Consider the following 26,907-nt stretch of genomic DNA (forward strand, 5'->3'; position numbering starts at 1 on the left):
TGTTTGTAGGGATTTAGCTTTCTCTTGTGGTTGGAGGAGAGTGTATCTGAATGGGTGTGAGTGGATAGATGGCAAGAGGAGATTTGTAAATGAATTGCAAATGGCCTTATGGTCCAGTGGAAAGAGTATTGGAGGGAGAGTAAAGGGACTAGAATTTGAGCCCAAACTCTGACATTAACTCTTCAGATGATCTCGTGTGGGACACTTCACTTTTCTTGACCTTAGCTTTCTCACCTATATAATGTGCGCCATGCACTAGATGACCTCTGAATCCTCCTTTCATCCTGGACATTCAGGGAATCTGGGGGAGAGTAAGAGCACCTTGAAGGCAAGGGCAAATACTACTACTATTACTGCCATGCTTCAATACTATTAGTTCTTCTTCTTCAAGTACCACTATAGTACTATTTTTAGTGTCATATTAGCATGATATTACTACTAACATTACTACTATATTACTATATCATTCCTACTATTATTACCACCATACTGTTGTATTCTTGCTACTAATATACTACTACTACATGGCTACTAGTATTATTACTCTCACACTACTATTACACTATGCTGATAGTGCTATTATACTACTCTATTACTATACTATTATACTACTAGTGTTATCATTACTGCTGTATAACCACTATTTCTATACTACTACTATTACTACTGCTAGAAATTATAGCTAACAGCTATTGAGATCCTACTCATCAGGCAATATTTTACATGTACTGACTCTTAATCCTCTCAACAAGCCTAGGAGATAGGTTTTGTTATTATCACCATTTTGTGTAGAAAATCGAGGCTCAGAGAGGTTAGGTAACTTGCTCAAGAGGCTGGTGTTGAAATTCAGGTAATATGACTTCAGAGTCTGTGCTTCTCCTAGGGGGTCTGTATAGGTCTGTTGAATAACTGAATGGAAGATTGATTGATTGAATGCAATTGAGTTCTTCTGTTGCTATTTCTGAAATGTTATTTTAATAAGAAGTCATAGGGAAATTATTATCTACTGGAGATAGGAAGGAATAAGAAATGTTTCCTAAGTCAGGTTGGCAGAGTCTTTAGTTCGATCTATTAAACCCTTACCTCTGCATCCATCATGCATCAAGCATTAGCTATATGAGATGAAAGATAAAGTGACTTATCAAATTTATTTATAATTCAGCAATATGAGAACATGAGACAAGAGTATGCTTGTGCACACCTTATGAGGTTCCCTGAGATATTCATGGTCCTCTTGAAGAAAGTAATGGGATTTGTTTGCCTGAAGGCTTCTGGCTTGTGCTCCCACACGCCTGGGGAAAGGGAGCTGCTGCCACCCTGTTGAGTGAGGAGTTGTATGAACTCTACAGTGTTCTTAGCTCAATTCTTTTAAGGATCTCCAACATTTTGGACGCATAGTGAGAAGAAACATCATTCCTGGCATCACTGGAACCACTGGAACCACTGATGAATGAAGGATGTCTATAGGAGGACAAGCACCTTATCCATTCCCAAATCCTCTACAAGCATATCTAAGAAGTTCTCATTGACTCTACTCCATGGTTCTCAGATCTACCAACTTGGAATTCCCCCAACGGCCTTCTGATTGGATTTGGAGTCTGTGCTTCATCTCCCTGGATCCTCTGGGTTCTGTCTTAGACTACTGGAACATTTTGCTCCCACAGCTGTTGGAAGTGACCCATTGATGTAGCCAGAGGCAGTTGCTCAGCATCTTAACAACACCAAAAGGGGTGAAAAAAAAATGGAAGTCATGGTTAGTAAGTGACTGATTTCATTCTGCAGGAATTCCTTCTGGAAAGGGAGCTGCAGAGTGTTGTGACAGGTGGTAAGTCATCTGTAAGAATGTTTACCATGGAATTCTAGCAAAAGAAATGGCTCGAGAAACTTCCTGAGTAACACAAATAGAGTCTGCTCAGAGGCTTCAAGGGGAGTCCCGGAGAACTTTAGCCTTGTGAAGGAGGCTGTCTACTCCTGTGTTGGGTTCAGCAGAAGCTGCAGGCCCACTTGAGATATCAAAATTGCTAGGGTGGTATTTATAAAAGACCCTTCTGGTTCTTAAGTCAGCTTGACTTAAAAGGCTAGCCATGGGATATACGAGGAAGAAGTGCTCAGCAAGCTATCGTTTACTGAGCATGGAGCTAGAAATTATCATTTCCATTTTACAGAGGCTTAGAATGATTAATGAATTTTCCTAAATTCACAAAGTTTGTAAGTTCCAGAGTCTGGGTTTAAACCCAAATGTGTTTGACTCCAAATTCTGCATGGTTGCCTTTCTGGAGAGCAGAATTATGCATTCTACATATTTTTCTTACTCTGTTGCACTATTCACTGTCGTAGGTAAGTAGAATCTTGCGACATCAGGGTTAGAAGGACCTTAGATGTCCCAGGATCTAATCTTCTCACTGTCCGGATGGAAATGGGCCCAGAGAGGGGAAGACTCAAACAAAGTCCATGGCTAGAATAGAGGTTGGCTGGATCTTGGTTCAAAATTCTCTCTTCTGATCAGCACATCACTCTGAATGGATACTTAATATATTTTGATGGTTAATTTAAAAAAAATGCAATTTATGGCAATACTATCTCTCCTTTTCTAGGCAAGTCCTTGCTAAATCACAAGAGTTCAGCTTTTGTCCTGCTGCTCTTTTTCTGGCTAGTGTTTATCAGAATTTGGTGTGTAAAACTTTTCCCCTTAGTCCAGTAAACAATGATGCTGTGTGAGACATTGGAGATGCAAAGATAAATCAGTCATGGTTCATGAGCTTCAGGAAGTTACCAACAGGTGGGAGAGCCAGACATGGGAGCAGCTTATTTTAATACATTATACAATCATATGAAATATATACCTGGGGGTGTAGAAGCAGAGATAAGGACCTAGCCTGGGAAATTGAGGGGCTTCTTTGGAGGATTGATGAATTAAATCAATTAGTTCACCCATTCAACAAATATTTATTGGGTATCTCTTCTGTGTCAGGTACTTTTCTAGGTATTAGGGGACACAACACTAAGAAAGTGAAAATATTCCTTTGGCTAGTGGGAGAGATTGAACATATAAATAAATAAAATATTCAAAGTAGCAGTAATGAAGGAGAATGTAACAAGGCAAGGATCTAGAGAATGATATGGAATTGGGGATTTATTTTATAAAGAGTGGCCAGGGATGTCCTCTTCAAGGGGATGTCTTTTGATCAGAGAACTAATGGAGAACCTTGAAAATATCTTGGATAAATGCTTCCCAGTCAGAGGAAAACACAGGACAGATGTCTTGACTCAGAACTGGTTTGGTGTATTTGAATGAGAGCAAAAGCTAGTATGGGTAGAGTGGAGTTGGTGAGGGTTACTATGGGAAGAGATGGTGATAGAGATGTAGGCAAGAACTGGATCACAGGTCATGTAGGTCACAGTAAGTGGATGGCAGTCAGATGGATGGAGAAAGGCTTTCCCATCTTTTCCTTCCTGGTAGGCATCGCTGACAATACCATGACATCAATGCAGAGACTAAGACAAAGCTAATAGCAAATGAATCATTCTAGTTGCCCACCTTGAGACATTGCTATGGGTTAAGATTAATGTGTTCCTGCCCATAAGGTCAGATTCCATCAAAACATCTCTCTGGAGAATGTGGAGCTCAGAACCCCTGGCCCCAGAACTGCCATCCACCCCATGCATCCTACATTTATCATTTCTGTCTCTGGTTCTTTGTCATGTTGTTAACATCCCTTGAAGGAGATGGTACAACTCCAAGTAAAACTGTCTCCATAAATATTTAGACTGAATAGATAATGTGCCAAAGATGCAAAGAATCTGTCCAGAGGGAGAAGAGACCTTTCTCTTTGTTGTCTCTTCAGGCTTGTAATTTAATTCGTGGATACGTGTCTTTGAATAATACATAGCTATCAATTTAGCTAAAAGAGTTCCATAGAAACCTTAGCTTCTTCATCCTTCTGCTGCCCCTTGCATGGTATTCTCTTCTCATCCTGGGATATACATTCCTCTGTTTTTCCTTTATTCCTTTCTTTCTTCTCTATTCCCATGCTTCTGATCACATACTGTGTGTCACGCTCTGTTAAGCTTATTCCCGCAGAGTCTATATTCTCTACCTCTCCTCATCTCGTAGTCACCTGTCACTTCATTTTAATCAGCCTCCTCCTTCCACCCCCTTCTCTGAGTCTGTTCCCACTGAGGTCAATCCAGTCTTCATATTACTAAGCCCAGTGGCCATCTTTCTGGTTCTTATTTTACTAGACCTCTTCACTGTAATGGATAATGCTAACTGGTCCTTGCTAAAACGCTTGCAGCATCTGTTTGCACCATTCTTCTGCTTGGGCAGCTCCTTCTCTGTCTTTTAAATTTTGGCTTCCCATGGGCTGTGTCCTTGGCACTCTTCTTTCTCTAGTTCCACCCCCCTGTGCCACCACGCAGTTATGTAGAGCTGCCCTCGACTGGGTGTTGCCATATGCTAATTTCAGGTACAGTGTTAGGGAGCCCATGATTTTACATACTTAAAACATGTTCTCCAACCAAACTTTTAGCTCATGAAGCTGACATTTGGATTTTCTAGTTTAAATATGACTCTAAGTTCAATGTCACAGTTGGTTCTAAATTTGGGGAGAGGGAAGGGGTGTCATTTATCGGGCCCCTTAAAACCACAATATAATAATAGCACAAAAATTTAGTGATTCTAGCTTCAAAGGTTTCATTCTCCCCATAAATTATGTTGGTGCTTTTTGAAAACTGGTAACCAGAGCAATTGTCACAATTGTCACAATTGTCAGTTATTTATTTATTTTTCCTTATGGCCATGTATCATGCCCATCTAAAGCTGGAAGGAGATTTGGAGTGTTCTAACCTACTCATTTTACACTTGGGGCAATTGAAACCCAGAGAAGGGAAGGCATTTACTCAAGATCACTTAGCAAGTGAGCTGGAGGTAGCAGGCTCCCAGCCCTGGCCTCAGACATACGCATCCAGCCAACACAACCATGGTGCACCTTAATGAGTCCCAAGTTGAAACAGGAATTGCATATTTGGAGCAGCTCATCTCACCACATTGAAGATTTCCTAATTTACATCTCAGCCTGGACATCACGGATGCCTCTGTATCTACCTCATTTCCATGGCCCCCTGGTGGATATGGCCTCTCTCAACGTCACATCCTTGCATTCCTGCCCCAGTTTCTTGTAACCACCCTCCTTAACAAGAACTGAAAATGAACCCCAGCTGTTCAGCATCTCTGTGGAGGGGACCAAATTCTTCATCCTAGACTGAGCTCATCCCAAGGAAAGCACGTCGTGCAATGAGGAAGTGCTCTCAGCTGCAACGCTGAGCTAACCTTCTTTTCCTTTTAGTCATTTTTGTTTCCAGTTTGCTGTTTAATTATTTCTCCAAATTGGATTACTTGATCCCCTGCCAGAGACATTTCCTATGACTTAAGAAATCTGGCTTTCGTGATTCTATTTTGATCAATCTGATTTTCATTGACATTATGCTTGCCTCTTCTCTGTTTCCTGTTCTTCGTTGTCTACTTGCACGCATTTTTCATGTTCAGAATGGTCACAGAAGCTCCCAGCTTTGATGCTAGAGACCAACCAATTTACCTCTATCTTTATAGCTTGATAATGTTAGCTAAAATTTATTGAACAATTATTATGTTCCTGACAATATGATAAGCATTTTACATGTTTTGGCTTAACTGATCCTCACTGCAACCTCTGAGGTAGGTGCTGTTTTAATGCCCGCTTTTTAGGTGAGAAATTGAGGCTTGGTGAGGTTATTTAACTTTTCCAAGGTTGCACAACCAGTAAGTGGTGGAGCCAACGTTGGACCCCTGGTTATCTGTCCATGGGTTGCCCTTTAGCCATGGTTATACCTTGATCTCCGTGCACAAGGATCTGGAAGATGTTTTTACACTCCTGCCCCCTTCTTGATGTGCCCACCCCTTTCTTTGTTCTGTATGTTCTATGGTAGGAGTTTGAGCGTAGGTCCTGAGTTTCCAAGACCATTTTACACATTGAGATATGTGATGGTTTCTGGCATGACCAGCTGGGGGAAAGTTTCCTGGGGTGGAGGGCAGTGTAATTGACAGCCTTTGCAGAAGTCAAACAAGGGGTGCATTTAGTCCAAGTTCGATGCCAAGGGGAAGAACTGGAGAGAGACGGTTCTTGGGGAAATATTCAGGAATTTTTCAGTAGGGTACAGCAACTAAGACTCATCCTCATAAACATCTCTTGGGTCTGAATATATCCAACAACCTGGAGTATGTGATAGATTCTGGAGATCATGCTGCTGGCCTGGTGTTTCGGATTGGCCCCAGATTACAGCCAGGCCCCTGGCAGTCTACAGAAGGGATATTCAAGTTAGATATGTGAAGAGCTTAAACTGTGCAATCTAGAGAGAATGGATTAGTTGGGGACATCTAGCAGACATCAAAGATCTGAGCAGAATTTGTCACAGGAAGAAGTGTAGGGATAATACAACTAGATCTTCATAGAAAATCCAGTGGTAAATCCACTTAGAAAATCCAGTGTATCTACTTAGAAACGGGTTTGTTTCACTGATCCAGGCAAAATAGATTTGATATACAAACTGGGATTTAGGGGAGATACAGTGACCAAGCTGAGTCTTGATGGATCAGTAGGAGGTAGACAATGAAGGCAGACAGCAAAGGTTGATGTTCCCCAAATAAACAACTTATTTCCTGTATCAGTTAGGATGTGTTTGGTTTCTAGTGACAGAAAACCTAACAATGGGAAAAACAACTCTGAGTTTATTTTTTTTTTACCTATCAAGAAGTCTGGCCTTAACAATGTCAAGGCTGGTGTCTGCATTTTTTTTCCCATAACTATCTCATATTGGCAGTCACAGCTCCAGGCATCTCATTCACCTTCAGATCAGGAAGAAGGAGGATGGGTGACATTACCTACACTCGATCCTTTTATCAGAAAAGCAAAAGTTTTCCTAGAATACTCAGCAAATTTCCACTTATATTTTATTGTCTAGAACCAAATTACGTGACCATTCTTTGTTGCCTTTTCAGCTTCTACAGAGGAGATAAGGAAGGGAGAATGTCACCAGGAATGTGTGTGTTAGGTTAGCCAACCAACAGTTGGCTACATACATACATCATCCCTGCTCTCCTGGGAACTTTATGAAGGCACTGTTGGTATTTACTTTATCTCTTTATTTCTTCCAAGTGTAAAACACAGTGTTACGCCCAAAGAAGGGGTAACACAAAACATGAATTGCAGGAATAAATAAATTCAGTTCATTTCCATAAGCATTTATTAAGTGTGGCCCATATGCTAAGAACTGTATAGATATAGATCAAGGGGCCTAGAGCCTGGGGACTGGTAGACAGATACTCAACATATACAAGTCCCAGTATGGTACATGTTAGGATATAGGACACACAGGGGACTGTTTCAGGGAATCTGGAGAGGGAACACATGACCCACCTTAGTGGGTTGGAGAAGGAGAGCAAAAAGGGGGTCGAAGATAGTCAGGATATTTTAGCTTATGCTTAGGTAACAAATGATCCCTAAATTCCAATGTGAAATCACAGAGTTTATTTCTCTATCATGCTATGTGGCCATTGTGGCTTATCTGTGGCTTTGGTCCACTTCAGCCACAGTCTGGAACCCAAGCTAAGTGAGCAGCCTCTATCTGGAGCATTGACAGAGGCAACAGAGAATGCAACAACCGCACATGGGCTGTTAGAAGCTTCTTCCTAGAAGTAATACATGTCACTTCTGCTCATGCTTCTTTGTCCAAAAACAAGTCATATGACTCTGCCAAAATTAACAGGATGAGGGTGTATAATCCTCTACGCGAGGGGCACAGGCTGGGTGAACAGCAATATTGCCTACCATAAGGAGCCAGCCAGGACAGGGTCTAACTCTGCTCTTTGTTCCTTCTAGTCTACCTCCCCCAGCCCTGACTTCTCTTCTTCTTAGTGGCCAGTCATCAACCTTGCTTGGTGTGGGAGAGCTGTGGGCTGAGCTGAGTGGCCAGAGATGAGCTGGAGGAGCCAGGAGGCTGACTTCATTTCCACATGGTCCAGGAAGGGAGACTGAGAGAAGAGGCCTGTATCCAGAGCCAAGAAGATCCTGGCAGGACGTAGCTTCTCAGGAGGTAGAAAGATAGATTTCACCACGTATGTCTTTCCCAGTGCTGTGTCACAGGATATAGAGGTTGGTAGCCCAGACTCCTGAGAAATTCTCCATGGCAGCCAGCACTGTCTCAGCACGCACTAGTTGTGAGGATGGACTTGTGGCATGTGTAGGGTTTGGCATCTGCAGAGGCCAGGGGGAGTAAGCCAGAGACAGGGACAATGACCAGACCCTCACTTGTTGTCAGTGGGAATAAACATGCACGGTTATGGATTTAACACACAAAGACCCAGGTTAAGACTCAGCTTGACTTGAATATTTGGAGCTTTAGGGGGAGACTATCTTAGATGTTTTGCCTCCTTAACGTGTTTCAAGCTCCCTTGTCTTTCTCCTGCCTCCCGGCTGTGTTTGTGTAGTTTGCCTACAAATCCACCTTTAAAACCCGTCTGGAAAATAAATTTTAAGTTCAACTGTTGTTAGGATACTCACAAACACAGATTCCTGTCTGTAGGCATCAAGAATTATGCCCTTGGACTCTTGCATGGAGGTAGATAGAATACCTGGCTAAGACCACATAGAATCTAATTTCATTCTTGGCTCTGGAATTTTCTGGGACCCTTAGCCACTCAACTTCTCCAATTCTCAGTTTTCCCATCTAGAAGATGATCATAGCTCTCCTGCATACATCAAAGCACTATTTGGGATAGCCAGTGAGAACCTTCATTTATTGAATACCTACTGGATATCACATTTATTTGAGTAAAAGATAAATGGGAATACATTGTCATTTATAGTATTTATGTAAGTGTAGGAATTTTTATTGTTGTAGTTATTGAATTTGAGAAAATTAAAGTTGGGTCCACAAAGGTACATAATTGTGAAAGGAATACCATTAATTCTGGCATCAGAATCTCTGCTTAAGCCTTCAGAATATTTGGAACAATCTCCAGTCATCCAATTTGGACTATGAACCTTCTGAAATGTAACTTAGGTTGCTAATATTTCTCACGTGGATTATGATAGTAGCCTCTGAATCTTGTCTCTCTGCTCCCAGTCTCAACTGCTCCAATCCAGCCTACATAGAGCAGACAAATCTGAAGATGTTTCCCTTTTGCTGAGAATCTTTTCACCCTTCCAAGAAGTCCACATTTTTAGATTCTCTTTCCATATTCTTTAAAACCTGGACTCTGTCCATCTCTCCTGGCTCATCTCTCAACACATCTCTTCCTGCCTCAGCAATGCTGTCCTGGACATTCCCACACACAGCCTCACAATCTCTAGTGCAGTCTCTCTGAGATACTTGAACGCTTGAAGAGGTCCCAGCACCTTGAACTTTGGCATACTTCTGTCTAGAACATCTTTGTTCCTGCAACTTCTGACTTAGGTTCCACTAAAATGTGTCTTCCAGATCTTAGCTTGGAAGTCGTTTCACTTCCTCTGGGGAGCCTGGTATGACATTTTTTTCCTTCTTCCTTCATAGACTGCATCAGAACTGACATCTAATAATTGTATTGCTATTATGCGTTGTCGGTTTCCTTTTCAGGTTGACACTAGACTTTGAGCTCTTTGAAGACAGGATCAGAGTCTCATTTGTTTTCTCTTTCCTTAACTTTTTTCCCTCCTTAAGTAGCACATGAGTTCCTACTTGGACCAGGCACTGTATTCTGAAGATTCTCACATCTTTAGGCCTAATACAGTGCCTGATACAGAGCAAGCAAGCAATAACCATGAGTGATGGAAGGAATCAACCAATGAATCAAAGTTCAGTTTAAGTAGGCCCAGCTCTTTCCTCTATCTAAAGCCATTTGGAGGTTCAGGAAGATCAACACCAGTTTTCTAACCTTTGCTTTTTGCCATATTGTTAATTTTTTGAAATTATTTTATTGAGGTCTTATTGGTCTATGACATTGTGTAAATTTCAGGTGTACATTATTATATTTCAGCCTCTGTATAGACTGTGTTCACTACCAAAAGTCTAGTTTTCACCCATAACCATACACATATGCCCCTTTACCCCTTTTTCCCTCCCTCCACTCCTTTCCCATGTGGTAACTGCCAATCTATTCTCTTCCTCTATGTGTTTGTTTATCTTCCACATATGAGTGAAATCGTATGGTATTTGTCTTTCTCTGTCTCACTTATTTTGCTTAGCATAATACCCTCATGGTCCATCCATGTTGTCACAAATGGCATAGTTTCATCTTTTTTATGATTGAGTAGTAATCCATTGTGTGTGTATATACATATGTATATATGTATATGTATATACATATATACATATATGTATATACATATATACATATGTATATATATGTATACACACACACACACACACACACACACACACACACACACACACACCACACCTTCTTTATCCATTCATCTGTTAATGGACACTTGAGCTCCTTCCAAGTCTTGGCTATTGTGAATAATGCTGCAATGAACATAGGAGTGCATATATCTTTTCAAATTAGTGTTTTCATGTTTTTTGGATAAAATACTACATCAGACTACAAAGCTTCTGCACAGCCAAGGAAACCATCAACAAAACAAAAAGATAACCCACCAACTAGAAGAAAATATTTGCCTATTGTCATCCTTTTTCTGGTTTCACCCTCTGACAGAGAGACATCTTAGTGGAAACAGAATGCCACATTTTTCTAGGATATATCATCTAATTGGTGAAACACCCAGGCCCTTGGTCTAGCTTATTATTTGGCTTTTTTGTCTTTTTCTTAGCTTGCTGTCTGGGTGATAGAAAAAGCATGGGCATAGAGTCTGAGGCATTCAGGTGCTCCCACTTACAAGACGCATCCTTTGGGCAACTCATGTACCCTTATTGAGCATCATTATCCTTATCTACAAAAAGGAAATGATAACACGTAGTCTTGTGAGGAAGAATTCAGAAGATGTATAATAAGTACCGGACACAGTCCTTGGTAAAGAATGGATTCCCAAAAATGTGTCTGCCCGTGTCTTTCATCCACCACTCACCCTGCCAGCGTAAGATGATAAAGAGAGAGGAGGGGGATTGTAAATAACAGTAAACGGATATTATCTGCTGAGAAGGTAGGGAGTCAGAACCACTGGCTAAAGAAAAGTTTCATATTACTTGGGCAAATCGTTAAGTCTCACTGTTTTCATAGGTAAAATTGAGATATTTTATTTTCTATGAGGGTCTTGTGATGATCAAATGAGACAATGAATGCAAAGTTCTTCACCAAGACACTGTCGCATAAGGAAGCCTCTGTAAATTTTAGTGATGATAATATTGTGTTATCCATCTCCATTCCATCAGTTTGAACAGTTAAGCTGCACTTTAATTCCGAGATTCTTTAACTCTGACAGCTGGTCCAGACTGGCATAGATCCTGAGGGCAGTGACAAAGTCCAGATGCCCTCATGGGCATGACCTGCAAATTATATACTTTGACAGGATGTAGTGAGACAAGAACCAGACCACGCATCACTCTATTCTCAAGCCCACTGCAGAGCACAAATGTGTTTTCTGACACCTCTGAACCTTCCTGGGGATGGGTTTTCTGTGCTGTGTGCTGGGACCTGTTGGGATTTGCTGCTGTCCCTCCCTCATGGGTCTTAATGGAAAAGCTAAGTCACTGGCAACAGGCATTGTTGAGACTTTCCATGAATTCCAATTACACACCATTTCCAGTTATAAAAAGGACTGGAGGTGTTGGGCCCTGTTTCCTAACTGTGATGAAAATGGCCTTTTACCAGAATGCATTTCTCAACACGGCACAGTGGCCAGGGATCCGTGGTGCAACCTTGCGTAAGTGGTATAACTTTGCATGATCTTGATGTTCCCCACTATGGGGAGAGATGGAGACTACATGGGAGGCAGCTCAAGGTCATGATTAGAGCTCAGGCTATGATGCGAGGCTTAGAGTGCAGCTCCACACAGACTAGGCTGTGACATTGGACACATTACTTGACCTCTCTAAGCCTCAGTTTTCCCTCCTATTAAATGAGCATGATAGTTGGTCTCATCTCATAGTCTATGTAAGGAGTAAATGAGACAATGTGTGTAAAATGCTTTATCCAACTGCCTGGTACATACTAAGGGGTCAACCCACTTTTGCTACCATTATTATTAAGAACAAATACTTATTGAGAACCTACCATGTTCTGTATCCTCTGAGTACATTGTCACGTTCAATCCTCACGACAGCTCTGCAAATAGGATACTATTCTAATGATGAACATGAGAAAAATGAGACTTAAAGAGTTCAAGTAATTCACCCAAAGTCACGTGCAGTTAAGTAGCAGAGCTGGAATTTAAACTGAGGCCTCTTTGATGCCAAGCCTATTGATGATGTTTCTGCAAGATACTGACCAGATGACACCTTTCTTTCCCTGACAAACACTGAAGGTCACTGACTAATCAAATGGAACTAACTCATTTCAGATCAACAAATATTTATAAAGCACCTAGTATGTGCCTAGAGCCATAGAGATGAAAAAAGTAGATGGCCTGATCCTTGGCCACAGTTTATTGTGAATTTGAGAATGTAAGGCAGGAAGATTGATGAGGAGTGTCAAATACTGCAAGAGTGCTCTGGTCCTCGGCTGCTTCAAGGATCACAGACAGTGTCTTAGTTAGTTCAAGCTGTTATAACAAAAACACCATAGAGTGAGTGGCTTACACAGCAACTTATTTCTCACAGCTCTGGAAGCTGGGAAGTCCAAGACGGAAGAGCAGATGAGAGCCTACTTGCTGGTTCATAGATGGCCATCTTCTCTCTGTGTCCTCACATGGTGGAAGGGGCAAGACAACTCTCTGAGGTCTCTTTCATGAGGGCACTACTCTCATTTATGAGGACTCCACCCTCACGACCTAATGGTCTCCCAAAGGCCTCGTCTCCCAACCAACATCTCACATTGGAGGTTAGGATTTCAACGTGTGCATTTGGGGGAGACACACACGTTCAGTTATAACAGCAGTGATTCCTGGTTTATGTGGTCAAAATATCTTCCAAGAAGAGCTGAGGGTCTTGTTGGAGATTCTGGGAGGGCCAGGAGAGCTGCTGTGGGTGGAAGAATGGTCACCCAATCCTTGGTGGTGTGGAGCCACTGTAAACCCCCAGCAACCGGCTCGGGTGCCCCTTCTCTGGGAGGTCTTCCCTGATGCCTGGGTGCATGCTTGCTGCATCCTTCCTTTGCACGCTCACTGCTCTGTCACCAGACCTTTACTCGACTGTTGCTTCACTAACTGTGAGCTGCTTGAGAGCAGGTGCTGCATTTTATTTCTTAGCCTCCCCTTTCATTGCATAATGTCTGGTACACAGCAAATGCCAGATTCTTATTCCCACAGACTTGTATGGAGGAATGAACATCTGCCTTGCCTGCTGGATTGCCCTGATTTAGCTGGTGACTTTTGGGGAGATGTTTCCCAGTTGGCTTTCCGGCAGATGGATAACAGGTGCTGGACCCCAGAGGAAAGAGGCATTGAACACTTCCTGAGTTGTCCCCACAGCTCTGTGTAGTAATGAGTTCCTCCTACTCCTGCAGCCTGGGTCTTGGGATGTACCCTGAGCATTGCACCCACCGCATCACTCTTCCTACGTGATAAATTTCCCTTTGCAGCCAGACAGCTTCTTGCCTCAGGAAGTTCCCTGCAACATTCTCATCCTGCAATACCTCTGGGGCTATCAGAGATACAGACTTCACTGTTGTTCAGAACTAGCAGGTGGTATAAGCCAAAGTTAACACCCACCCCTCAGTTTTCAGGACGTGCTGTTTTCTTTTGCTCACAGACTCTTTCTCCTCCTCCTCCTCCGTTTTGATAACTCCTACTGCACTTTCGAGCTCAGCATAAATCTCCTTGCTTTGGGAAGCCTTTGTACCCTGATATACCCCCTCTTTGGGTCTCTGTCATCATAGCCCCCATCATGCTGTAGATAAGTGTTCAAATATCCTTCTTTCTACCTTGCCAGTCCTCTTTAGCCTTAATTAGTTTACCAGATGAATTTATCGTCTATAGGACTTTGGAGATTTAAGAGAAACCTTTCATGGGACTGAACGTTTTTGATGGAGGACAATAGGAAGTAGACGGAAAATGTGCCTCAGTGGGGCCTCTGAGCCTGATAGCATTGAGCAGCTTTATGAATAAGTCCCAGGAGGAGAGGCTGGAGAGAAGAAATGCAACAATGGAAAACTCTACTCACTTGAAAATTTGTCCATGAGCCAGTCATGAAATCAAACGTGATCTCATCAAAGCTTTCCCATTTATTGATCATAGCCATATATTCTCATGCGGGCGCACGCACGTGCATGTGTGTTTGCTTTTCAGACTGCAAAGTGCTGTCATACAGTGTTTCAGAAGCCTTGTGTACTAAGCACAACAGTTCTTCTCATTCATAAGTGAGGAGTCTAGGATTTGAAAAGTGGCCTGCCGAAATCCTACAATGTAGACTTATACCCCAGGCCTTCTGACCCCATGGCAGCTGGTCTATTCCCTTTTCACACCTTGAATCTGAAAGGTCTTCGGACACCTATGAGACAAGTATTTGCCTCCACTTCTTTCCTTAAAGAATTCAACACACACTTACTGTCTTGGATTTTACCACAAAGGTTTGCAATGTAGTATCATGTGGTATTTTTTTTTTTTTTTTTTTTTTTTACATTTTTATTGATATTTTAATGGTTTCTAACATTGTGAGATTTTGGGTTGTACATTTTTGTTTGTCCTTCACCCCATATATGACTCCCTTCACCCCTTGTGCCCACCCCCCACCCCCCACCCCCACTTCCCGGGTAACCACAGTCCAGTTTTCTCTGTCCATGTGTTGGTTTATATTCCACATATGAGTGAGATCATACAGTGTTTGTCTTTCTCTTTCTGGCTTATTTCACTTAACATAATACGCTCCAGGCCCATCCATGTTGTTGCAAATGGGACGATTTTGTCTTTTTTTATGGCTGAGTAGTATTCCATTGTATATATATACCACATTTTCTTAATCCAATCGTCAGTCGAGGGACACTTAGGTTGCTTCCACTTCTTGGCTATGGTGAATAATGCTGCAATGAACATAGGGGTGCATAAGCCTCTTTGGATTGTTGATTTCAGGTGCGTTGGATAGATTCCCAGTAGTGGGATGGCTGGATCATAGGGCATCTCTATTTTTAATTCTTTGAGGAATCTCCATACCGTTTTCCATAGAGGCTGCACCAATTTGCATTCCCACCAGCTGTGTATGAGGGTTCCTGTTTCTCCACATCCTCTCCAACATTTGTTGTTTTTTGTCTTGGTGATTATAGCCATTCTAACGGGCGTGAGGTGGTATCTTAGTGTTGTTTTGATTTGCATTTCCCTGATGATTAGTGATGTTGAGCATCTTTTCATGTGCCTATTGGCCATCTGTATATCTTCCTTGGAGAAGTGTCTGTTCATTTCCTCTGCCCATTTTTTGATCGGGTTGTTTGTTTTTTTGTTGTTCAATTGTGTGAGTTCTTTATATATTATGGAGATCAACCCCTTGTCAGATGTATGTTTTGCAAATATTCTCTCCCAGCTGGTTGGTTGTTTGTTCATCTTGATTCTGATTTCATTTGTCTTATAAAAGCTCTTTAGTCTGATAAAGTCCCACTTGTTTATTTTTTCTTTAGTTTCCCTAGTCTGGGTAGGCATGTCATCCGAAAAGATTCCTTTAAACCCAATGTCAAATAGTGTGTTGCCTATATTTTCTTCTATGAGTTTTATAGTTTCAGGTCTCACCTTCAGGTCTTTGATCCATTTTGAGTTAATTTTTGTGTATGGCGATAGCACATGGTCCACTTTCATTCTTTTGCATGTGGCTGTCCAGTTTTCCCAACACCATTTATTGAAGAGACTTTCCTTTCTCCATTGCATGTCCTTAGCACCTTTGTCGAAAATTAGCTGTCCGTATATGTGTGGTTTTATTCCTGGGCTTTCAATTCTGTTCCATTGATCTGTGTGTCTGTTTTTGTACCAGTACCATGCTGTTTTGATTACTATTGCTTTGTAGTATGTTTTGAAGTCAGGAATTGTGATGCCTCCTGCTTTGTTCTTTTTCTTTAGGATTTCTTTAGCTATTCGGGGTCTTTTGTTGCCCCATATAAATTTTAGTATTCTTTTTTCTATTTCTGTGAAGAATGTCATTGGGATTCTGATTGGGATTGCATTGAATCTGTAGATTGCTTTAGTTAATATAGACATTTTAACTATGTTTATTCTTCCAATCCACGTGCATGGGATATCTTTCCATTTCTTTATGTCATCGTAGATTTCCCTCAATAATGTCTTGTAGTTCTCATTGTATAGGTCCTTCACCTCCTTGGTAAGATTTATTCCTAGGTATTTTATTCTTTTTGGTGCAATTGTAAATGGTATTATCTTTTTGAGCTCTCTTTCTGTTAGTTCATTATTAGCATATAGAAATGCAACTGATTTTTGTAGATTGATTTTGTACCCTGCAACTTTGCTGTAGTTGTTGATTGTTTCTAACAGTTTTCCAACAGATTCTTTAGGGTTTTCTATATATACAATCATGTCATCTGCAAATAGTGAGAGTTTCACTTCTTCGTTACCTATTTGGATTCCTTTTATTCCTTTTTCTTGCCTAATTGCTCTGGCCAAAACCTCCAGTACTATGTTGAACAGGAGTGGTGAGAGTGGGCAGCCCTGCCTCGTTCCTGTTCTCAGAGGAATGGCTTTCAGTCTTTCCCCGTTGAGTATGATGTTAGCTGTGGGTTTGTCATATATGGCCTTTATTATGTTGAGGTACTTTCCTTCTATTCCCAATTTATTGAGAGTTTTTATCATAAATGGATGTTGTATCTTGTCAAATGCCTTCTCTGCGTCTATTGAGATGATCATGTGGTTTTTATTCTTTGTTTTGTTGATGTGATGTATCACGTTGATTGATTTGCGGATGTTGAACCATCCCTGCGTCTCTGGTATAAATCCCACTTGATCATGGTGTATGATCTTTTTAATATATTGTTGTATTCGGTTTGCCAATATTTTGTTGAGGATTTTTGCATCAATGTTCATCAGCGATATTGGCCTGTAATTTTCTTTCTTTGTATTGTCTTTGTCTGGTTTCGGTATCAGGGTGATGTTGGCCTCGTAGAATGATTCAGGAAGTGTTCCATCTTCCTCTATTTTTTGGAATAGTTTGAGGAGGATGGGTATTAAATCTTCTTTGAATGTTTGGTAAAATTCACTGGAGAAGCCATCTGGTCCTGGACTTTTATTTTTTGGGAGGTTTTTGATTACTATTTCAATCTCTTTACTTGTGATTGGTCTATTCAGATTCTCCATTTCTTCTTGGTTCAATTTTGGGAGGTTGTATAAGTCTAAGAATTTATCCATTTCTTCTAGATTGTCCAATTTGTTGGCATATAATTTCTCATAGTATTCTCTTATAATCCTCTGTATTTCCATGGTATCCGTTGTAATTTCTCCTCTTTCATTTCTAATTTTATTTACTTGAGCCTTTTCTCTTTTTTTCTTAGTTAGCCTGGCTAAGGGTTTGTCGATTTTGTTTATCTTCTCGAAGAACCAACTCTTTGTTTCATTAATCCTTTCTACTGTTTTTTTGGTCTCAATATCATTTATTTCTGCTCTGATTTTTATTATTTCTCTCCTTCTGCTGGCTTTGGGCTTTGTTTGTTCTTCTTTTTCTAGTTCTGTTAGGTGTAATTTAAGGTTGCCTATTAGGGCTTTTTCTTGTTTGTTAAGGTGGGCTTGTATCGCTATGAGTTTCCCTCTCAGGACCGCTTTTGCTGCGTCCCATATGGTTTGATATGGCATGTTATCATTTTCGTTTGTTTCCAGATAGTTTTTGATTTCTCCTTTAATTTCATCAATGATCCATTGGTTGTTCAGTAGCATGTTGTTTAATCTCCACATTTTTGTCACTTTCCCAGTTTTTTTTTCCTGGTTCATTTCCAGTTTCATAGCCTTATGGTCTGAAAAGATGCTTGTTATGATTTCAATCCTCTTAAATTTATTGAGGCTTGCTTTGTTTCCCAACATATGGTCTATCCTAGAGAATGTTCCATGCGCGCTTGAGAAGAATGTGTAGTCAGCTGTTTTTGGGTGGAGTGCTCTGTATATGTCTACTAGGTCCATCTCGTCCAGTTTTTCATTTAAGTCTAATATTTCTTTATTAACTTTTTGTCTGGATGATCTATCCATTGCTGTAAGTGGGGTGTTAAGATCCCCTACTATTATTGTGTTGTTGTTGATTTCTCCTTTTAGGTTTGTTAATAGTTGTTTTATGTACATTGGTGCTCCTCATGTGGTATTTTTCACGATGCAATAAGATGGCAAAAACCCACCCTGAGAAAATATAATTAAAAGTAGGAAATCAAGACCAAGGGAAGAGAAAATAGAACTACGCGAACCCCATGTATCCACAGGATTGGTATATTTGAGCCTCAGTGGGGGCTTTGATTTTTTCCCTCATCCATAATCTAAAAGGGAGATAGATTTAGTCACTTATTCCTGGAAAAATAATAGTTCCTGAGCCAAAGAAATCTTTAGCAAGCATTTACAACCCAGAGAAGTCTTTTCAAGGGGCTTTAGCATTTATTCAAAAAATATTTATTTATTAGTTACTGTGTGCCAGGCACCATGCTCAGACATGGGTACAGAGGGTGAGCAAATATTGTCCTTGTCCCTGTGAGGCTTAGTCTAGTGGAGAAATACTTTCAAAATCATACTTTTTCGTATATCTTTATAAGGGCAGTGACAAAAAAGGATAGGTGATGAGAGAGAATATGGAGTGACTTGGTTTATTTTGGGAATTTTAGAAGATCTCTTGAAAAAGTGTTGTTTCATCTGAGAATGGAAGGGTGACTAGGTTTTAACACTATGGAGCATGTGGAAGAATGGACATTCTATTCAGCAAGAATAGCAGATGCAAAGGCCCTGACGCAGGTAAGAACCTGATGCATTCCAGAAACTTAAGGAAGGGCTGTGTGGACCTCAGAGGGCAAGGGGGAGAAAAGCTTAAGATGAGCCCTGAGAGTGGGAGGGACCAGACCTTGGTAAGACTTGGTCTTTACCCCGGGGTGAGCCATTAAAACCACTGAAGTATTTTAAGGGAGAAAGTGGCTCATAAGATTTGCATTTAAGACAATCGCTCTGTGGCAATAGTAGGCGGGGCAAGAGTGAAAGTCTGGAGACTCTGAGGAGGTTAAGGAGACATCCTGGCAGAAACAAGGGTGGTCTGGAAACACAACCAGAGATGGCTAGACTCAAAACACATTCTAAAGCTAGAAACTCGACAAGCTCCATGCAAGCATCTTACATAAGGGGAAGATTGCTGCCCAGAGAAACATCACCGACGATGTCCCTCAAATCCCCAACTTGCAGAAGTTGGGACCTGTGAAAGCAGGGTGCGGCAGAAATCCAACTTTCATTTGAATGATGAATAATGTCCTTCGTGCCTGGGCAGCAGGAGACATTTAGGGAGAATATCCACACTCAAAACCCAAATATGTGCACCACACAGCCATCTCAGCTCACATCTGGGAGTTTTCAGCAAGTCATTGAAAATAAGCTATTTTCAGTCCTTTCCTATGCTCTTTTTGTCGTCAGCGGGGGTTCAGTCCCCCAGTTTCAGTGGTGAGAACCAGGCTTCACAGCATCTGGCACAGCACAACACAAGCGCCGCCCGCAGATTTTTTTCCCTGAGTAAATGGGTTTCCCTCCGTGGGCAGCTGCTGGCGCTCCTCGATGACTCACTTCTGAGGACGTCAGCATCACGGGTTCGAAGAAAGGAAGAGGCCTGGCACCAGGCCCAATGCTGGTGACATAGTGGCTTCTTGCCTTTTTCTTGGTGGTTGCCCCAGTGTGCACATCTGTGCCTGGAATTTGTGGGCTTGTGTCAAAAGACAATGAAGGTTTGTTGCCTGCATCCGAAATGATGACTTCATGGTTCTTTAGAGGCGAAATAAGAGTTAGGACGGAGGAGATGGGGATTAATGGAGTTAAAGGGGCACATTACAAAGTTAGTTAAAGGGGCACATTACAAAGTTTGAGCTTCTCAATGGATAAAATCTGGAATGCTTCCTATCTGGGAAACTGTTAAGTCCAAAGCATTAACTCTGTTGGCAATAAGGATCCAAGTTTCCTCCCATTTAGCTAATTTTAAAAGGAATTATGAGTCTCCATGTTGTTGGGGTGACGTGTGTAGACTTATTTTCCTTTCCTGTGCTGAAAGCATGATGTAGAACGTGGCTTTTAAAATTTTTTAACAATGATCCATAGTAAGAAGTAGATTTTATATTGCGACTCTGAACATACATAGGCACCGGAAAAAGTTTCGTGAAAAATACCACTACACTGTGTAATACACAAGAACAATTTCCATTACATGTTATTTAAGTGACTCCATTTGTAAAAATCTGCTTGTGACCCAATACATTGGATTTGTGACCCCCTCATAGGTTGTGAGCTGCAGTTGGAAACCATACATGTAGAGGAAAGACCATGCGGTCTTGGAGGTCTAAGCTCAAGACCTAGCTTTCCAACTTAAGGGCTGTGAGGGTTTTCTGATCCTTAACATATCAGTCAGCATGGGCCACATTATGCTTCAGTAATAAACCACTCCCCAATTTCAGTGACTTAGAACAAGAAGATATTTTGCTCTCATCTACATCAGGGTCTCTACTCATTGTAGTGACTCAGAGACCCAGGCTGTTGGATCCTCCATGTTAACCTCCTTCCTCAATTGCTGTAAGAACAATTTGACTTCCAGCCATGACCCTTTCATTCTCTATGAACCTGGGACAGTCATAGCACCAGGGCTGGCTTCATGGGCGTGTGACCAGTGCAATCACACAGGGCCTGGTGCACAGAATGCCTTGTGCCTGGCTCCCTGCTCTGCTGTCACTGACTTGAAATTCTTAATTTTTGAAGAAGTCTCACATTTTCATTTTGCACTAGTCCCCACAGATTTTGAAGCCAGTCTACATGCAATCTCTTTGAGTCTCCATTTCCTCATCTGTAAAATGGGTTGATAGTGACAATCGAATACTACTCAGCCACAAGAAATGATGAAATCCAGCCATTTGTGACAACACGGATGGACATTGAGGGTATTACGCTAAGCAAAATAAGTCAGAAGGAGAAGGTAAAATACCTTCTAAGTATGTCGAGTATGATCTCACTCATAAATAGAAGATAAAAACAACAAGATATAAACACATAGAGACAGAGATTGGATTGGTGGTTACCGGAAGGGAGGGAGCGGAGTGAAAGGGATGATTAGGCACATGTGTGTGGTGATGGATTATGATTAGTCTTTGGGTGATGAACATGATGTAATCTGTGCATAGATAGAAGTATAATGATGTACACCTGAGATTTATATAATGTTATAAACCAATGTTACCACAATAAAAAAAAATAGTGCAGAACTCACAGGGTTCTTAAGAGAACTAAAGGAAGGAAGACAAAAGGGGCCTATATGTTAAATAGAACTGTGTTTTTTAGCTCGCTGATCTCATCTTCAGGCATACCTCTACTTAATCCAACTAGTCTCCTCACCCTGAAATGCTGTACTTCCTTGTATTGCTGTCCTCCCTCCCTTCAGTTGACTGGACTTTTTTCGTTATTCGCGGCTCAACTCTAGTGCCTCCTTGGGGCCATTTTCCATGACTACCCAAGCTGCTATCAGCAGCAGCCAGCAGAAGTTGCTGGCTACTGCTAGTGTGTGTGGCGGGGAGGAACCTGCATGTGTCTCTAAGTGTAAGATAAGTTAGGCTGAGACAACAATTGACTCCAAAATCTTATTGGCTCTAAGCAACAACTATTTAGTTCTCACTAAAGTTCATGTCCATTGTGGGGTGACCACAATTCTACCCTATTGTCTCTTCATTCTGGGACCAAGACTGATGAGGAAGCCCAGTCTGAGATATGACAATCTACGGCAGAGGAAAAGGAAAGATGGCATAGGTGTGCAATGGCTCTCAAGTCATCTGGGGAGAAATGACTCATGTCATTTCAACTCACATCTTGTTGACCAAAGCAAGTCTCATGGATGCAGGAAAGATAATACTCTCAGAGGCATGGGCCCAGTAGAGAGGGGCTGTGGGTATTTTGACAAGAACATAATCTGCTACTGTGTAGGTAAGGCTCCATGTGGAGGGAACGCCATTGGTGTAATTCTCTTGGTCTTTCTGTGCACCCACTCTCCTTCTGACCAGGAAAATGGAGGGGCTCCATCTACTTGGTGAGTCTGGTTACAGGAACTGGGCACACAGAGGTTTGCATCTTCTTCATCCTTTCTTACTAGGCTTGAGCTGCCTATAGGGAGTGTACTTTCTACTTTGACCTTTCAGGGATCAGGGGAGAGACTCAGTTCCAGGGTTTCCTATCACTAGGTAGGTAGGTCTGTCTAATCCTGGGGTCCCATTTATTCATTTGTAGAAAACACAGTCTCTTATATCAGATGTATGAGTAACAAAGGTGATGTTTTGGCCCTCCTTTGCCTTATTCTTGTCTTATTTCTCAACTGGGTTTTTGAGCTTGGATGAGGAAAAAGGTGTAATTTTTCAAGACCTCTCTAGTGCCTCAATATCAGAATTTGCAGAAATATCAAGTTCTGATAATGATGTGTTTATTCTCACCAGCAGGAAAAGAGGCTTCAATGTTTCCTCACCAGTATTGTTTCACTTAAAGAACTTCTCTGGGTGCAAAAGAAAGACTGATGCTCTGAAACACAGTATCTAACATGCTGCTTCCTGCTCCAGGATCATCTTCTACAAAAGACACTGTATTCATCCTGGGCCAACCTAGTTCCTTTACAAGAAGAAATCAGAGGACAGTAGGAAATGGACATGAGGTGTGGGGGCATCTGTAGCGAACACTATCCTTTTTTATCCAAAGCAGATCCTCTGGAAAAATCCTGAAACCTGACTATTCACACTAACCTTGGCCAGTACACATGGCACCCAGAGGTCCTTGTGAGGGGATGTGATCAGAAGCAGAGCATGTCTATCCTTATGTAATAGGGTGTTTTGCAGAGGCCAGACCTGAGATTCATATGTTTCTGGCAAGTGGAGTTAGTGCTACCCCGCCCTACGGAGCATCTATTTGCATAAGTTGTTAGACATGGATGGTGCTTCAGTTTTTTTTTTTTTAATTTTTTGTTTATTGCAGTAACATTGGTTTATAACATTGTAAAAATTTCAGGTGTACATAATTGTACTTCTATTTCTGCATAGATTACATCATGTTCACCACCAAAATACTAATTACAACCCATCACCACACACATGTACCGAATTATCCCTTTCACCCTCCTCCCTCCCCCCTTCCTCTCTGGTAACCACCAATCCACTCTCTGTCCCTATGTGTTTGTTTATTGTTGTTATTATCTACTACTTAATGAAGGAAATCATGCGGTATTTGACCTTCTCCCTCTGACTTATTTCACTTTGCATTATACCCTCAATGTCCATCCATGATGTCACAAATCATTTGCAAACCATACTTCTGATAAGGGCTTAATCTCTAAAATATATAAAGAACTCATGCATCTTACCAACAAAAAAACTACCAACCAAATTAAAAAATGGGCAAAGGACCTGAACAGACATTTCTCCAAAGAAGATATACAGATGTGCTTCAGTTTTTAATTGGAGGAAGAGGAAGACATTCTGATACGGGAGTGGGGGAAAGAGTAGGGAGAGAAAAGTGAGGCAAAGGTGAGAGAGGAGATGTCATGATTCATTTCTACTCAGCCTGGCCCCGTGAGAGAGCGTGGAGGTGATATCTAAAGCTGAAGGAATCATCTTTATGAAAAACTGTACAACTCTGGGAAGAAGCAATACCACTTTGGCAATAGGCACCAAATCTGGCAATTTGCTCCAAGGATTTCTCTTCCCACTAGTTCCAGAGCTTGGTGACAGCATTTGGCAAGGCTTGTGGAGCAAGGCGGTGACAAAAAGAGGGACAGGGAGAGAAGCAGGGCTCTCACCATGGGTACCAGCATTGATGGCACTCATAAGTTTCCTACTAAAACTGTTTGCTCATAGAGGATTTCAAAGACAGGTTGGATGAACTTGTTTCTGAGAATGTTTGAAGTAACAGGAGAAAACAAAAAAAATAAAGACTAAGTTATTGGGAATTCATGGTGGTGTTGGGGAATAGTTAAGAATCATTATCATTTACCCACTGATGAACTTGTGACCTCCGATATATTCCCAGGATGCTGGACCCTGAGACATTGGCTTACACCTACTCGTATGGGTACAGGTAAGACCTCAATATTGGGGTGAATGTTTTGCTTGTGATATACCCCTCTGTATTAGTTTCCTATTGCTGATGTGACAAATTAGCACAAACTTAGTGGCTTAAAAAAAACACAAATCCATTATCTTACACTTCTGGGGACAGAAGTCCAAAATCAGTCTCCCAGGGCTAGAATCAAGGTATTGGCCAGCTACGTTTCTTCTGAAGTATCTAGAAGAAAGTCCATTTCCTTGTATTTTCTAGATTCTGGCAATCACCTGCATTCCTTGGCTCTTGGCCTTTCATTTATCACCAAGCCAGCAATGCAGCATCTTTCAGTCTCTTTCCTCTGACTCTGACACTCCCACTCCCTTTCATAAGGACCCCTGTGAAGATATCTTCACATCAAGACCCTTAGCTTAATTACACATGCGAACTCCTGTTTGTCATATATTCAGCCCACTATACCCTCCAAATAGTTTTAATTGGCTTTGGTGCAACCTTATCAAGAGGCGAGAAATTCAACCTTTATTAAGCACCTGTTGTATGCCTTTTCTCTGCTAGAAACTTTTCCTACTTTATTTCAATAAACCCCCATTGTGACTCTGCAAGAGAGGTATATATTATGTCCATTCTATAAATTAGGATGCTGAGAGTTGCTCACATTAAATTACTTGTTCCTTTTGTAAGAGATGGAAATAGGATTTGAGTGCAAATTGGCCTGGCTTAAAAACTCACTCTTTCCCTACAACCTAGAATACTCTGTCTCCAGAGCTATTATTTTCTCATGATTGAAATGATTGGATAAGATATGCCAAGAGACTAAATGTCTCTGCTCCCCTGGCAGCTCCAGAGGAACCCTTGAGGGGCCTTCCAGCACTTATTGATTGACAGCACTTTCTCTGTCCCTGGAGTAGGGGAGACCCCTGATTGCTTCTGTCTTTCTGGGACTTTGCCCGGGATGCCCTGGCTTTGTGGAAGAGACACCCTCGAATGCTCTGAATGAGTCACAGACTCTGCCCAGAGTGAAGATGTGATGAAGAGGGAAAGCTCTTGCTGCCCCAGCCTGTGAAATGGTTTCCATTACAGTATTTCTGCCCAGAGCAGCAATTCTGTGACTACAAAGCCTCAGGCATCTGACTGAGTTAGCAGAAGAATGAACAGGGCGCTGGAGAGAGCCCCAGACCAGAGGCCAGGGCACCTGGGGGCTTGTGTCAGCATCACCGCTGACTGGTTCTTTGACTTTGGGTGAGCTCTCCAGTCTTTGAGTGTCGCATCCTCTCTGGACTAAAAGTCTTGGGCCTTTTCTTCTCTTATAATTTGAAATATCACTGCTTAGCCGAAGGGTATCATTCTCAGTGGAACAGACAATATCAGAAAGATCCTGGATACCATGCATTTGGAGATCACTTTTTTCAATAGGCAGTATGGAGAGTGGCTAAGAGCCTGGACCCTGCATTAGAATTCCAACCCTGCCTCTACTGGCTGGGTTATCTTGAGCAAGCCTCACTTTCTTCAACTATAAAATGAGGATAATAATAATAGCAACTTCTTGGGGAGGGGTGAGGATTAATAAGATAATACATGTAATACTCTGCATAGTTCCTAGCAGAGTGGAAAATGTTTTCTCCCTTTGCATGTCATCCTCTTCTTGTGTGATGGACTTCTTTAGCATTTCTAGGATACTTTGAATTTAATTCCCTTTTCTAAGGTGTCAGGAAACATATTTTGATTTTTGGACAAAGTTAAGCTTTTATGTTGAGCTCAGACACTTGTAAATATGTGTATTAAACTATGTCCTGATGCAGAACAGGTGGCACAGATTTTTCCAGCACATTCCACCCCCTAACTCATAGCCTCAATGTCTGCAAATAATTAATGCAGAGAAGAGGTTTCCAGTTGGCCGTCCAAGTGCATCTTAAATGTTTAATTAAAAAAACTAAAAGGATGAACTCAGAAAGCTGCTATAATCTTCAGAGGATATACAAAGGACTTAGACATATGGTGTTAAAGAATATATCCAAGATTTCTACCATCGGGCCTATTAAAAAATTGTGGAGTAACTGCTTCTGTGTGGAATATCAGGAAAGGGACTGCAGAGGTGAGCCACGTGCCCTCGTTTCTGGCCTGGACTGGCCTTGAGAGTAGAATCAGAAAGCAGTAGACTTAGCTCAACTCTTGGTTCTTCCAGATGCAACCAAAAATTCAGAAGAATTAGGACAGTGAGAATATATTGGACAGAGCTACCAAGGGTGGAAGACAGATCAGATCTACTTTGGATTTCGGTCCTTCTTACCTAGAACAAAGGCAATGATAATTAAGGCAATTAACATTTATTGAGCAATTATAATTTACTAGATGGCTTTATATTGTATTTAATTCATATCTCATAACAAACCATAAAGGAGGTACTACTATTATTTCCATTTTACAGATGAGGAAACTGAGGCTCAGAAAGTTTACATAACTTGCTCAGAGTCATATATAGCTTTTATAGATGCATATATGTAATTTTATATAATAGAGCTCATAAACAAAAAATCCAGAATTTGAATACAGGTCTGTTTGA

This window comes from Diceros bicornis, chromosome 28 (genome assembly GCF_020826845.1).
Source record: "Diceros bicornis minor isolate mBicDic1 chromosome 28, mDicBic1.mat.cur, whole genome shotgun sequence".
Classification (NCBI taxonomy): Eukaryota; Metazoa; Chordata; class Mammalia; order Perissodactyla; family Rhinocerotidae; genus Diceros; species Diceros bicornis.